This window comes from Salmo trutta, chromosome 39, assembly GCF_901001165.1.
Source record: "Salmo trutta chromosome 39, fSalTru1.1, whole genome shotgun sequence".
In the NCBI taxonomy this organism is placed as follows: Eukaryota; Metazoa; Chordata; class Actinopteri; order Salmoniformes; family Salmonidae; genus Salmo; species Salmo trutta.
The window spans coordinates 3533256-3545410 of NC_042995.1; positions in this window are offsets into that span (position 1 = coordinate 3533256).

Genomic DNA, 12155 nt, shown 5'->3' on the forward strand with positions numbered 1-12155 from the left:
TTGTGATATAGTTTTGCTGATTTCTTATAGCCACCCCTGACTGGTTCTTGGTCCCCCCTTTGCCCTGCCATTAAAACCTTCCTAGAAACGCCCCTGCTCCTTCAGCTCAGAGTGAAACCATGTTTGTTGACGGTGTAGCTCTCTGGGTTGTGATCCATAAAGGCGGTTGTCGTCACAATAGACCTAGCGTCGTCCGGCCGGGGTGTAATCAACCTCTTGCCATCTACAACCCTCTGTCATGGTAACAGTGTCTAGACAGAATCCCTAACAACTACTCCAGGTCCATCCTTAGCATCAGGTATAATGTAAGAAGCTCATGACATTGATGACAGGATCCTGATCATTTCTTTTGACCAGAGGATATTGGATATTCTTGCCATGAAGGAGACTTAGTCCTGATTTCTGTAGATAAAGTACTAAGCCCATCGAGCGTTTCCCTTCACCTTGTGCCATGTCAAGGACGAGCTGTAAACTGTACAGTCAGTCCCATTTTCAGATGTCCTTTATGCACTGGCGTGTTGAGGGTAAACGTTGTCCGGAGACTTTGTTTTACCTTTCAACACTTGCTAATTCTGGCTCAGATCTTGGTACTTTGCATTTCTCTATCAGAGAGTGACTCAGTAAGGGATATGTAGAGGGCACCTCTGAGCAGGGACAAGTATGTAGCACAGAGATCTCAAACAGCGATCCGAAGAGTCTAAGTTCACGGTTCAAGGGGTTCATGGTCAAACACAGAGAAGAGAATAAGGGTGGTTCTGCATCCCAAAGGAACCCTATTCCCTATTTAGTGCACTACTTTTGACCAGGACACTCTCGGAACTAGCGAGCCATTTGGGACGTAGTCAGGGTAGATGGGATGGTTCAGGGAAACAGCTCATTGAGGGAAGGATGTTCATCTCAATATAGGGGAAATCTATAGGGAGCTCCATTCACCCTATAGAAAATCCCACGATTGGAATGGAGAAGTCCCAACTACAGACAGAAGACAATGGACTATATCACTGGGTTTTATGCAGTGGTGTAAAGTAAAAATACTTTAAAGTGCTACAAGTAGTTTTTTGGGGGCATTGGACTTTACTATTTATATTTTTGACAACTTTTACTTTTACTTCACTACATTCCTAAAGAAAATATTGTATTTTCCCTGACAACCCAAAGTACTCGTTAATGCTTAGCAGAAGAGGAAAATTGTGAAATTCCCGCACTAATCAAGAGAACACGTGTGTTACGACCGTTGTTGTCATGATCGGACCAAGGTGCAGCGTGGTAGGCATACATCTTTCTTTATTAAATGAACACCAACAAAACAAATAGAAACGTAACGTTCAGAAGGGCTACACAGCACAGTACCAAAACAAGGCTGCCTAAGTATGATCCCCAATCAGAGACAACGATAGACAGCTGCCTCTGATTGGGAACCATACCAGGCCAACAAAGAAATAGAAAAACTAGATTGCCCACCCTAGTCACACCCTGACCTAACCAAATAGAGAATTAAAAGGATCTCTAAGGTCAGAGCGTGACAACGTGGTCATCCCTACTGCCTATGTTCTGGCGGACTCACTAAACAAAAAATGCATCTTTTGTTAATAAAGTCTGAGTGTTGGAGTGTGCCCCTGGCTATCCAAACATTTTTTAAACAAGAAAATGGTGCCATCTGCTTTACTTAATATAAGACATTTGAAATGATTTATACTTTTACATGTGATACTTAAGTATACTTTAACAAATACATTTACTTTTGATACTTAAGTATATTTAAAACCAAATACTTTTAGACTTTTACTCAAGTAGTATTTTACTGGGTGACTTTCATTTTTACTTGAGTAACTTTCTGTTAAGGTATCTATACTTTTACTGAAGTATGACAATTGGGTACTTTTTCCACCATTGGTTTTATGGGAGCTTCCTCTGATTCTACACACAGTGGCTCTCTGCCCTAAACCAGCTCCATAAACCCATAAACTAATACAACTCTGGATATTAATTTGTTTACTATGAATCTGGCTACATGTGGTGCTGACAACCTCAGCCAGTACACATTAGCGATGCATACGCTATTTGTTTTGGAACGTTGTCTGGGGGCCTGAGACCGTGCAGAGAAAAAGAGACGAAACACCAGCTCCAGTGCTCTTTGAGAAAACTCATCAACGTCAACAATAGGAAAAGCCACTGTTGCAAAAGAGGAGAATGGGGTGAAACATGAAGAGATCTCTGAAAGGCTCAGGAAACAAGGAAAGGAGGTTGACATTCATTGGAGTTCCGTGCCAAGACAAACAGGAAATATCAGTCAGGAAGTAGTGTTCATGTAACGACTCAGCAACACTAAGAGCCGGCCGGACGGCCAGTCTCTCTACAGGACGTCAAAGAACACAGTCGGACAATAGGGAACTGCATCATCACAGGCTGGCTAAGGAGCACTAGACATTGACATTGAACAAACCTTGGGACTAAAGAGAATCCTAGGGCATTATCGTGGTGCAAACAGGAAGAGACTGGACTATAATGTTGGCACTGCAGGTCAGAGAGTATCTTCACATCATCCATTGACATTTGCTGTGTTATTAGTCATATGAATTAAACCACACAATATGAACAGAAATTGAACTCAAATTAATTACGTTTCTAAATCTTGTACATTGCAATTGTGTCCTAAAATCCTATGGTATGGAAGCAGCAAACTCAGAATCTGTGTTACTGGGACAGTGGAGTGTTTAGTGAACCCTGCTGCTGAGCTACAGGGGACTAATAGAATTCTAATGCACCTTGACCCCATCTCTGATGTTAGGGCCTTTATAGCCTCCCTCCCTCCCTCCCTCCCTCCCTCCCTCCCTCCCTCCCAGTGTCCTATGGAGTCATCAGGTGTTCTCTCAGTTCATGAATTCACACATTCTCATTTACAGAAAAACGAACATAAATGAGCCACTGGTGGTTTTCCTATTAAACAGGTGTGAAATAATTAATGCATCGTTTTCTAAATGTTTTTCTAAGCTTTGACAGGGTATTTCCAAGCAACCACACCATGAGCAAGAGAGAGAGAAGAGAGAGCTAGAGAGAGAAGAGAGAGCTAGAGAGAGAAGAGAGAGCTAGAGAGGGAGAGAGAGAATCAGCAGGTAGCAGAGTGTAATTTGACCGCCAGTTTGTTCCAAATCATGTGTCCTAACACTTGCCATCGCTTCTCAGTGTGTGTGTGTGTGTGTGTGTGTGTGTGTGTGTGTGTGTGTGCGCACATGCGGCGTCCAGCAATTCTAGTTCTAATTTTGTTACTCTGAAACTAGTCAACAGTTCTCTCACGGCTTCATGATAGAATGGACACATCCTGTATGTCCAGCTATATACAGTACAAGCCTCATTCACATGTTTCGCCTTAAACTGAGATGGTTTGGAATTTTCTACAACCAAAGCCTGTAATTATTCCACCCAAGAGACCGTTTCCTCACAAAGGTATAACCCACTCACAACAAGAATGTGCAAACATTTAATACTACATCTCCCTTTTCCATCCCATTTCTCCGCCAACATTAATTGCCATGGTAACACAGGGTGATGCAGGTCTGACTGGCACTTAAAGGTGGAGGTGGCTATGAGAGGATCTGCACAATGGTCTGGCATCTGACTTCCAATCAAGAGTCTGACTTCCAATCAAGGGTCTGACTTCCAATCAAGGGTCTGACTTCCAATCAAGGGTCTGACTTCCAATCAAGGGTCTGACTTCCAATCAAGAGTCTGACTTCCAATCAACCAACCTTTTCCTTCACTTATTTAACCTACAAAAGCAAATGGCGTCATGATCATTATGACTCCCTGGCCTTTAGAAGAGTCATGATCATTATGACTCCCTGGCCTTTAGAAGAGTCATGATCATTATGACTCCCTGGCCTTTAGAAGAGTCATGATCATTATGACTCCCTGGCCTTTAGAAGAGTCATGATCATTATGACTCCCTGGCCTTTAGAAGATAGTGTCATGGTGTCACTGCAGGGGCTGTTTCAGCATATTACCCAGCATGCCTATAGGCATTTAATTTGAAATGTTTGTACAATAATGCTAGGCTATATCTGGATCATAATAAATTATTATTTTATAATATCATTCTGCCATAAAGTCCTCTTTATTCTGCCTACAATTCTTTTGATGTTTTAAAATTAATTGCATTAGCCCTCATGAATATCTAGGGCACCATTCAATCAAGCTCTGTCACCAGGTTTCCAGGGTAAAAAGTTAAACATATCATTTGTCTTCCACTGCAACAAGCCAGAAACACATTTCCACGACAACGGTGTCACAGTGGCATGATCAGTAGTGACACTCTGAACACTGTGGAAAACAATGACATATATGGAAAGATGCCATAGTCAACATCTTACTGGAAAATCCCATCGGTCCGTGTCTAGACGAACATAGTCAACATCTCACTGGAAAATCCCATCAGTTCCTGTCTAGACGAACATAGTCAACATCTCACTGGAAAATCCCATCAGTTCCTGTCTAGACGAACATAGTCAACATCTCACTGGAAAATCCCATCAGTTCCTGTCTAGACGAACATAGTCAACATCTCACTGGAAAATCCCATCGGTCCCTGTCTAGACGAACATAGTCAACATCTCACTGGAAAATCCCATCAGTTCCTGTCTAGACGAACATAGTCAACATCTCACTGGAAAATCCCATCAGTTCCTGTCTAGACGAACATAGTCAACATCTCACTGGAAAATCCCATCGGTTCCTGTCTAGACGAACATAGTAATCTCTGGATTTTTTCCTTGCTAGAGTGCAACACTGTACACGCCACTTACTACCAGGTTCTGTTTGGCTAGTCTAGTCCACGGCCGCAGGAAGATGTTTTGGATTTGGGGTGCTGTCGACGGGGGGTGCTGACGAGTGTCTAAATACCACACTAATAAAGGCCTAGTTCACACATTTTGTGAAAAATATTATTATTACAATATATATATAGATTTTTTTATTTCGATTTATCAGGGGGTGATGCAGCACCCTCAACACCCCTACTTCCCACGGCTATGGTCTAGTCCACTTGGCACTCCCTCTGCTCGTCTGTCTGTCTGTCTGTCTGTCTGTCTGTCTGTCTGTCTGTCTGTCTGTCTGTCTGTCTGTCTGTCTGTCTGTCTGTCTGTCTGTCTGTCTGTCTGTCTGTCTGTCTGTCTGTCTGTCTGTCTGTCTGTCTGTGTTAGGTGGCAGTGAGTGGGGGTGGTATTTGTGTGTGTGTGTGTGTGTGTGTGTGTGTGTGTGTGTGTGTGTGTGTGTGTGTGTGTGTGTGACATCTGGCCCATAAGCTTGGTGGCTCTCAGCATTACACTTTCTATCTATTCATGGCGACTACTTGGCCAAACGTCACAATGGTAACTATCTGTTCCCATGGGTCTAGCTGTCAACACTGTAACACTGAGTCAGGCCTGCTTGTGATGAGGCACAACACAAGTGTCTTAGTGTCAGCCTGGAGTTAGGCAGATCTATTCATAGTCCCTAATCGAATGCATTCATAGTGCCCTCTATCAACCAACAGTATATTATAAGACCATACCCACTGAGCACAGAAGTTAGTTTTGATTTACATTTGGTTGAGTTGTCAACTAACTTGAAATCAATGTAAAATCAACAAAAAATGATGTGGAAACAACGTTGATTGAACCAGTTTTTACCCAGTGGGTATAAGCATTCATAACAGTTCATGGCTTCTTATAGCAGCTAATATCAATACATAAATCCAAATACATTCATTTATAATGTGTTATATACAGCTGGCTCATATAAAGGGTTATCAGCTGTCTATGTACTATATATAACTCCGCAGTAGGAAAAACTGCAGCTGGCAGAAAACCTGGTGGATTCTGGGTAACAAATGTCCCTTAATGTGTCTGTATGCGTGCACATGTGCATGCATGTGCGTGTGTGTGCTTGTGTCCCCATCTCTGGGACTGACAGCGAGGGACAGTCAGTCGGTCGGTGGAGAGGATTACACTTTTCATACACAGCTGCATTCTCTGCTGAGTCATCTGCCTATGTTACCATGGTAACGGCTGGTAGTACTGTAGCATGGGGGCGTCCATCTGTCTGTACTGCGAGAGTACTGGCTGGGAATTAATTTCACTCCCGAGCAGCTCCGGGAGGCAGGACGCTGCATGGATGATGAAACTGGAGCAGGACCAAGTCACGACTTCTTTGTGAGGAAAGATGGGACACGGAGCAATGCGCATTGTGTTTGAGCCTCATGACATTCAATTAAACAGCTGTCTCTGGTAGGGAGAAAAACATCCTTTATGTTACCAGATAGACAGTATATACAGTAGGTAGAGGTAGGTGTAGAGGTAGGGGTAGAGGTAGGAGTAGGGGTAGAGGTAGGGTTATGGGTAGAGATAGAGGTAGAGGTAGGGTTATGGGTAGAGGTACGGTTATGGGTGGAGGTAGTGGTAGGAGTAGAGGTAGGGGTAGAGGTAGGGTTATGGGTAGAGGTAGTAGAGGTATGAGTGGAGGTATGGGTAGAGGTAGGGGTATACATAGAGGTAGATATGGAGGTGAGTAGAGGTAGAGATAGGTGTAGAGGTAAAGGTATAAATAGAGGTAGGGCAGATGTAGGGATAGAGGTAGGGGCAGAGGTATGTGTAGAGTTAGAGGTAGATATAAGGGTAGAGGTAGAGGTAGGGGTGGGGGTAGAGGTAGAGATGGGGGTTTAAGGTAGGGGTATAGTATTTGAGAGAAACACTATGTTCCATTCCATCAAAAGCAGTGTCTACTTCCTAATCAGTGACGTAATCAAAATAATTTGAAGACACAGTCCTGTCTTAGTTTGATGATTGTAGCTACTACTTACAGTATATATGTACATGAAGCAAGAACATGACTTGTGTCTTCAAATTCAACCTGATCAACGAAGGATGAAGAACTAGGCCGGAGGCTGGTGGTGGGTCTGGTAGGCATGAATAACTTGAACCCACTGATCCAGACAGCTGAGAAAACGCAACAGTGGCCAGAATGGCCCCTGTGACCCCCACAGAGGACACATACCTCAGACCACCCAGAGGGACACACACGCGCGTGCACACACACACACACACACACACACACACACACACACACACACACACACACACACACACACACACACACAGAGAGACAACCACGCATGTTACTCAGAAAGCCTCCAGGATCTTTCACTGCTCTCCCTGGAAAATGTAAACTATTCCATTGCATCATGTCCACCATGCAGCAACTGTTAGTGATGACAGTAGACGTCTACAGTCCCTCACTATATATACACTACCAAACATTTTAGCACTACGGTATATGCCTTTTTAGGGGTGAGGAAGTTCCCTTTCCGTTAGACAGCACCTCACCTTCCCACCTTACAAACTTTTTGGGGCATACATCTACTTATTTTATAGACTTAAACCCACACTGGTAAACGTCTCCCAACTTGTTCTACCGTAAGCCTAAGTAATTATCCCTCTGCTTTCAAAACAAAACCTCATGCCTTGGAACACTGGTAATGTGTATACAGTAAACCTGGGTCAATTGTTCCCACAACGCTGACCCTTCACCGGGCACATGCACAGATAGAGGTCTAAGGGTGCCTGAGCACCTAACCTTTTCCCTCCGATGAGAGAAGTGCCCTTTCAGATTGGTGGCGGTTTTGAATTATAACATTTTAATTGAATTTACTCTCGTTATTTAAATGAATTGCCCATCAAACTAGGTGTTTTCTCCTTTTTGGATCTTGGAAAAATTCCCCTACCCTGCTTTTATGCCCCACAACAGCATGCGCACTGCGCTACCGGCAACGGTAGTGTAGAAGGGCTCCCTTGTGAGTAGCATGTGTGATGTCACGGTCAGGAACAGGGAAGATTTCAATTTGACTGTTTGTTAGGAGGCCTAAGATGCAGATGTCAGCAGCAGAACAAACTCCAATCACAGGTAAAGACTAGTTAGATTGTTTCAACAGCATAGCTAGCTAGCTAACTAGCTGATTTACATAATATATTTTCATTATGATCAGCTGATAACCGACCCCTCTTTGCCCTCTCTTTGAGCAGTAGGCTGTAGGCTTGCTTACAGTGGGATAAGTGAGATGATTTTGCAGAAGGTCAATGAGGCCTATGCTTAATAATATATGTTGAGCATTAGATAATTAGCTATGAATGTAAGAAATGTAAGTAAACTTGTGTGTGTAACTTTGAGCACCTGCCCCACCAAAGGTCTGTGCACGGCCCTGCCCTTCACACTGTGTGGGATTGTGGAGATGGATTGGTGACATTCCTGATAGGCTTGGACAAGTTGTAGATTAGTTCTCAGTCATATTAGCTTTGGCTTTCATTGACTTCAATGAAAGAATCCTCAAAACATAGGCCTCCCACTGAGGGAGACACACCTAAATAGCATACTTGAGGCAGGTGTGTGAGCTAATCAAGGGATTGTTGATTCATTGAATCAGATCAGGTGTGTTAGTGCAGGGCAAGAACAAAAATGTGCACCCCTGTAGGTCCCTAATGACCAGATCAAGAAACTCTTCATCTAAGTGAAATGGTAAAATAGCATGATCCCTTCCCCCTCTCCTCCTTAGCAGACACCACTACACCTGTCTCCAGCATCTGTCCCTGACAGTAATGTGCTGCTGTTTCATAATGTAGTATAATTAGTCACTAACCCTCCTCCACACCGCTTGGCCCAGCAGCGTGCCATTTGCACTAGCACCATGCCAGTGGCCATGTGGGCAGCGGGATTATCCCCAACTTCCTGGTGGAGAGCCAAAAGCATGATGGGAAACAGGAAATTGACAAGTGGCCTGACAGGAGGACTGTCATCTGCTGTTGAGCTGAGTGAAGCCAAGATGACATAACAACATGGTTGCTAAAACGTTTTGTTTTAGATTACATTTCATTTTGTTTTACGTGTCTACATGAAATATCTAGGTAAATACTTGGTACACAAGCGTACATTAATGCAATAATGTACCATTCCTCTCAGCGGTTAGTACTGTGTATTTAGCTAGATTGATATGTTCTGCTGCTTGACTGACTTTGGATGTATTACAAATGGGAACAAATGTGAACAATGTGAACAATTGATCGGAACAAATGTCTGTCTTTACACCGCATGTGAACATGTGTAACCGATGTGAAATGGCTAGTTAGTTAGCGTTGGTGCACGCTAAATGCGTTTCAATCAGGTGACGTCACTCGCTCTGAGACCTGAAGTAGTTGTTCCCCTTGCTCTGCAAGGGACGGGGCTTTTGTGGCGCGATGGGTAACAATGCTCCGTGGGTGTCAGTTGTTGATGTGTGCAGAGTGTCCCTGGTTCAAGCCCAGGTTGGGGTGAGGAGAGGGACGGAAGCTATACTGTTACACATGACCTTCATGCAGGACCTCTCCTGAAGGACAAAGACAGTCTCATATTTCACCCATTAAAACAATTGTTCTGCTCTAAAGTCACCTTGTCCCTGCAGTAGCAGCAACACACTGCATAGAAGGCCCTCAGCTACTCTCTATCTCTCTCCCCCCTCCTCTCTGCTACTTCCAGGGTTGGGCAGTAACTGATTACATGTAATCTGATTACCAAAAAACCTGTGTTATCAGGTACATTACCAGAAAAAATATTGCAATCAAATTACACATACTTTTGAAAAAAAAGTGATGATTACTTCTTGGATTACTTTTCAATTCAGAAAGGATGATTGCGAAAATAAATACATTGACACCATTCTGTTTTCTCAATGACATTAAATTCAGCATTGAAAAAAGTTGGTTCAAGTTGGTTCCACCTGAGCGAGTCTGACCACAAGTCAGAGACCACTATGATGTCAGAGACCACTATGATGTCAGAGACCACTATGATGACTGAGACCACTATGATGTCAGAGACCAATATGATGACACAACAAATGTGTTTGTTGGATCCCTTTTGTCTTCTTCTAATGCCTCTTAAGGGGAAAGTAATCCGATTACATTACATTACTGAGTTTGGGTAACCCAAAAGTTACGTTAATGATTACAATTTTGGACAGGTTGCGAGTAACTAACGGATTACAAGTAGAAAGTAACCTAGCCAACCCTGGCTACTTTCTCCTCTACCTCTATCTGTAATCACAGTCCCATTAAGTTCATGCTACCTGCATAGGTTTAAGTTCCTCCTGAGTGCCGACAGTAGTGGTTTAGTAAGGTGAGCCACCCAGTTTACAGGGATGGATGGATCACTGCATCTCCTCCATGCTGGTCAGTGACAGACAGTGTGGGCAAACCCGTCCTGCAGGTAGGTGTATGAGGACTCTTGCAGGAGTGAGAGTAGAGGACTGTGGCTGTGGTAGCCGACCGTGATGATCTCTAGATTATTGGCACGAGAACTATTCTACGTGCGTGAAAAGCAAATCAATCACCTGCACTGACTTACAGGGGCCCTTTTCCTTGCAGCAGGCTCCTCCTCCTTCTGAATCCTCCTCCTGTGAGTGGAGGGCTGGGAGAAGAGGCCCCGCCCCCAGCAGATCACATGGGATAGGGGAACAGGAACAGGAAGAAAGTGAAGACTGCTGCAGTTACTGTGGACTGGAGTGTCCTTCCTGCATGCTAACCTTCAACTTCCCAGGCTCTCACTCCCACAACAAACCTACAGCCTACTGCCTGCTCCTATTCCCATCATAGATGCACTGTTCCCTCATCAGATAATGCCCATAATGCAGCAGATAGAATATATGGAATAAAATATTTAAAACTGAAATATACAGTATGTGAAATGTATTGTGATGCATACTGCTCCATGTATTTCATAGATGACTGCCCTGTCAGTCCTATTCTAAGTAACGTTGGAAGAGAGATACCCATGAAGCCCCACACAGCCATGAAGGTCACACAGTCTTGTTACTGCAATTATAGTTGAGAGGAGCCTTCAGTGTGTGTCCTACTCCCACATGCTCCTCCACACACACACACACACACACACACACTCAGCCAGGAGGGAAAGAGCCCTTTGCCCAGCCCGGGAAGCTGTGTTATTAATAGCAACAATGCATTTGGAGCTCAGAGAAAGAGAGTGAGAGAGAGTGGTAGAAAGAGAGAGCGGTAGAAAGAGAGAGAGATAGTAGAGATAGAGAGACAGAGACAGAGAGTAGGAGAGATCGTAGAGAGAGGAAGAGAGAGAGTCAGATTGCAGGGAGTTGTCCTATAAGTGCAGTGTTTCTAAATCAAGGTTTTGTCCTCCACAGACATCACTCGGAGTGACGGAAAAAGTACCACAGTTGACCGACAGACCGAGCGCTGCTTCTCTCTGTCTGCACCCCTCAGGAGCACATTGGGATTGAGAGATCATCAATCTTCACTCTCATTTATCTCCCGTCTCAGAGCCCAGCAGACAGGGAGCTTTGTCTTTCTATGAAAGAAGCATTCCTTTACTTGTCACTACAATCACCTTCATCTTCCATATGCTGTAAATTGGGTTGTAGAACATGAGTAAGTTAGTCAACACCATTGTAAAGTGTCAACATGCATCTCAGTGCATCTTAGTGTGAATAGCATGTTCTGGCTTCAGTTTAGATCAACATCTGAGCATGTTTAATTAGGATGAAGCAGAATACGAACACTTATAGGAATGTGTGGTTTTAAAGCATAAAGAGAAACTCTAAAGGTCATTCCATTTTACTTGAAATTATTAGGTTCAGTTCATTTTACTGATTAAAAACTAGAGGTATGCACCGATATTAGCCTTTTCTCAGACTGTAGACTACCCCGTAATCACTTTAATAATGGTTACATATTTTGCATTACTCATCTCATATTTATATACTGTATTTTAATCTATGCCGCTCAGACATTGCTCGTCCAAATATTTATATATTCTTAATTCCATTCCTTTACTTTAGATGTATGTGTATTGTGTGTCTTGTTGTACAATTGTTAGCTATTACTGCACTCTTGGAGCTAGAAACACAAGCATTTCACTACACCCGCAATAACATCTGCTAAACATGTGTATGTGACCAATACAATTTGATTTGAGTTCTAGTTTGATGTCACAGATATTGGAGGTGGCCCCCTACTGACAGACAGCCTCCATTGCAGGCTGAGCAAAGTCAAACAAGGCCACAGGACACAATTATTGAAGTTTTACATGGCTAGTCATCTCTAGTGGACATTGAGCATCTGACCAAATTA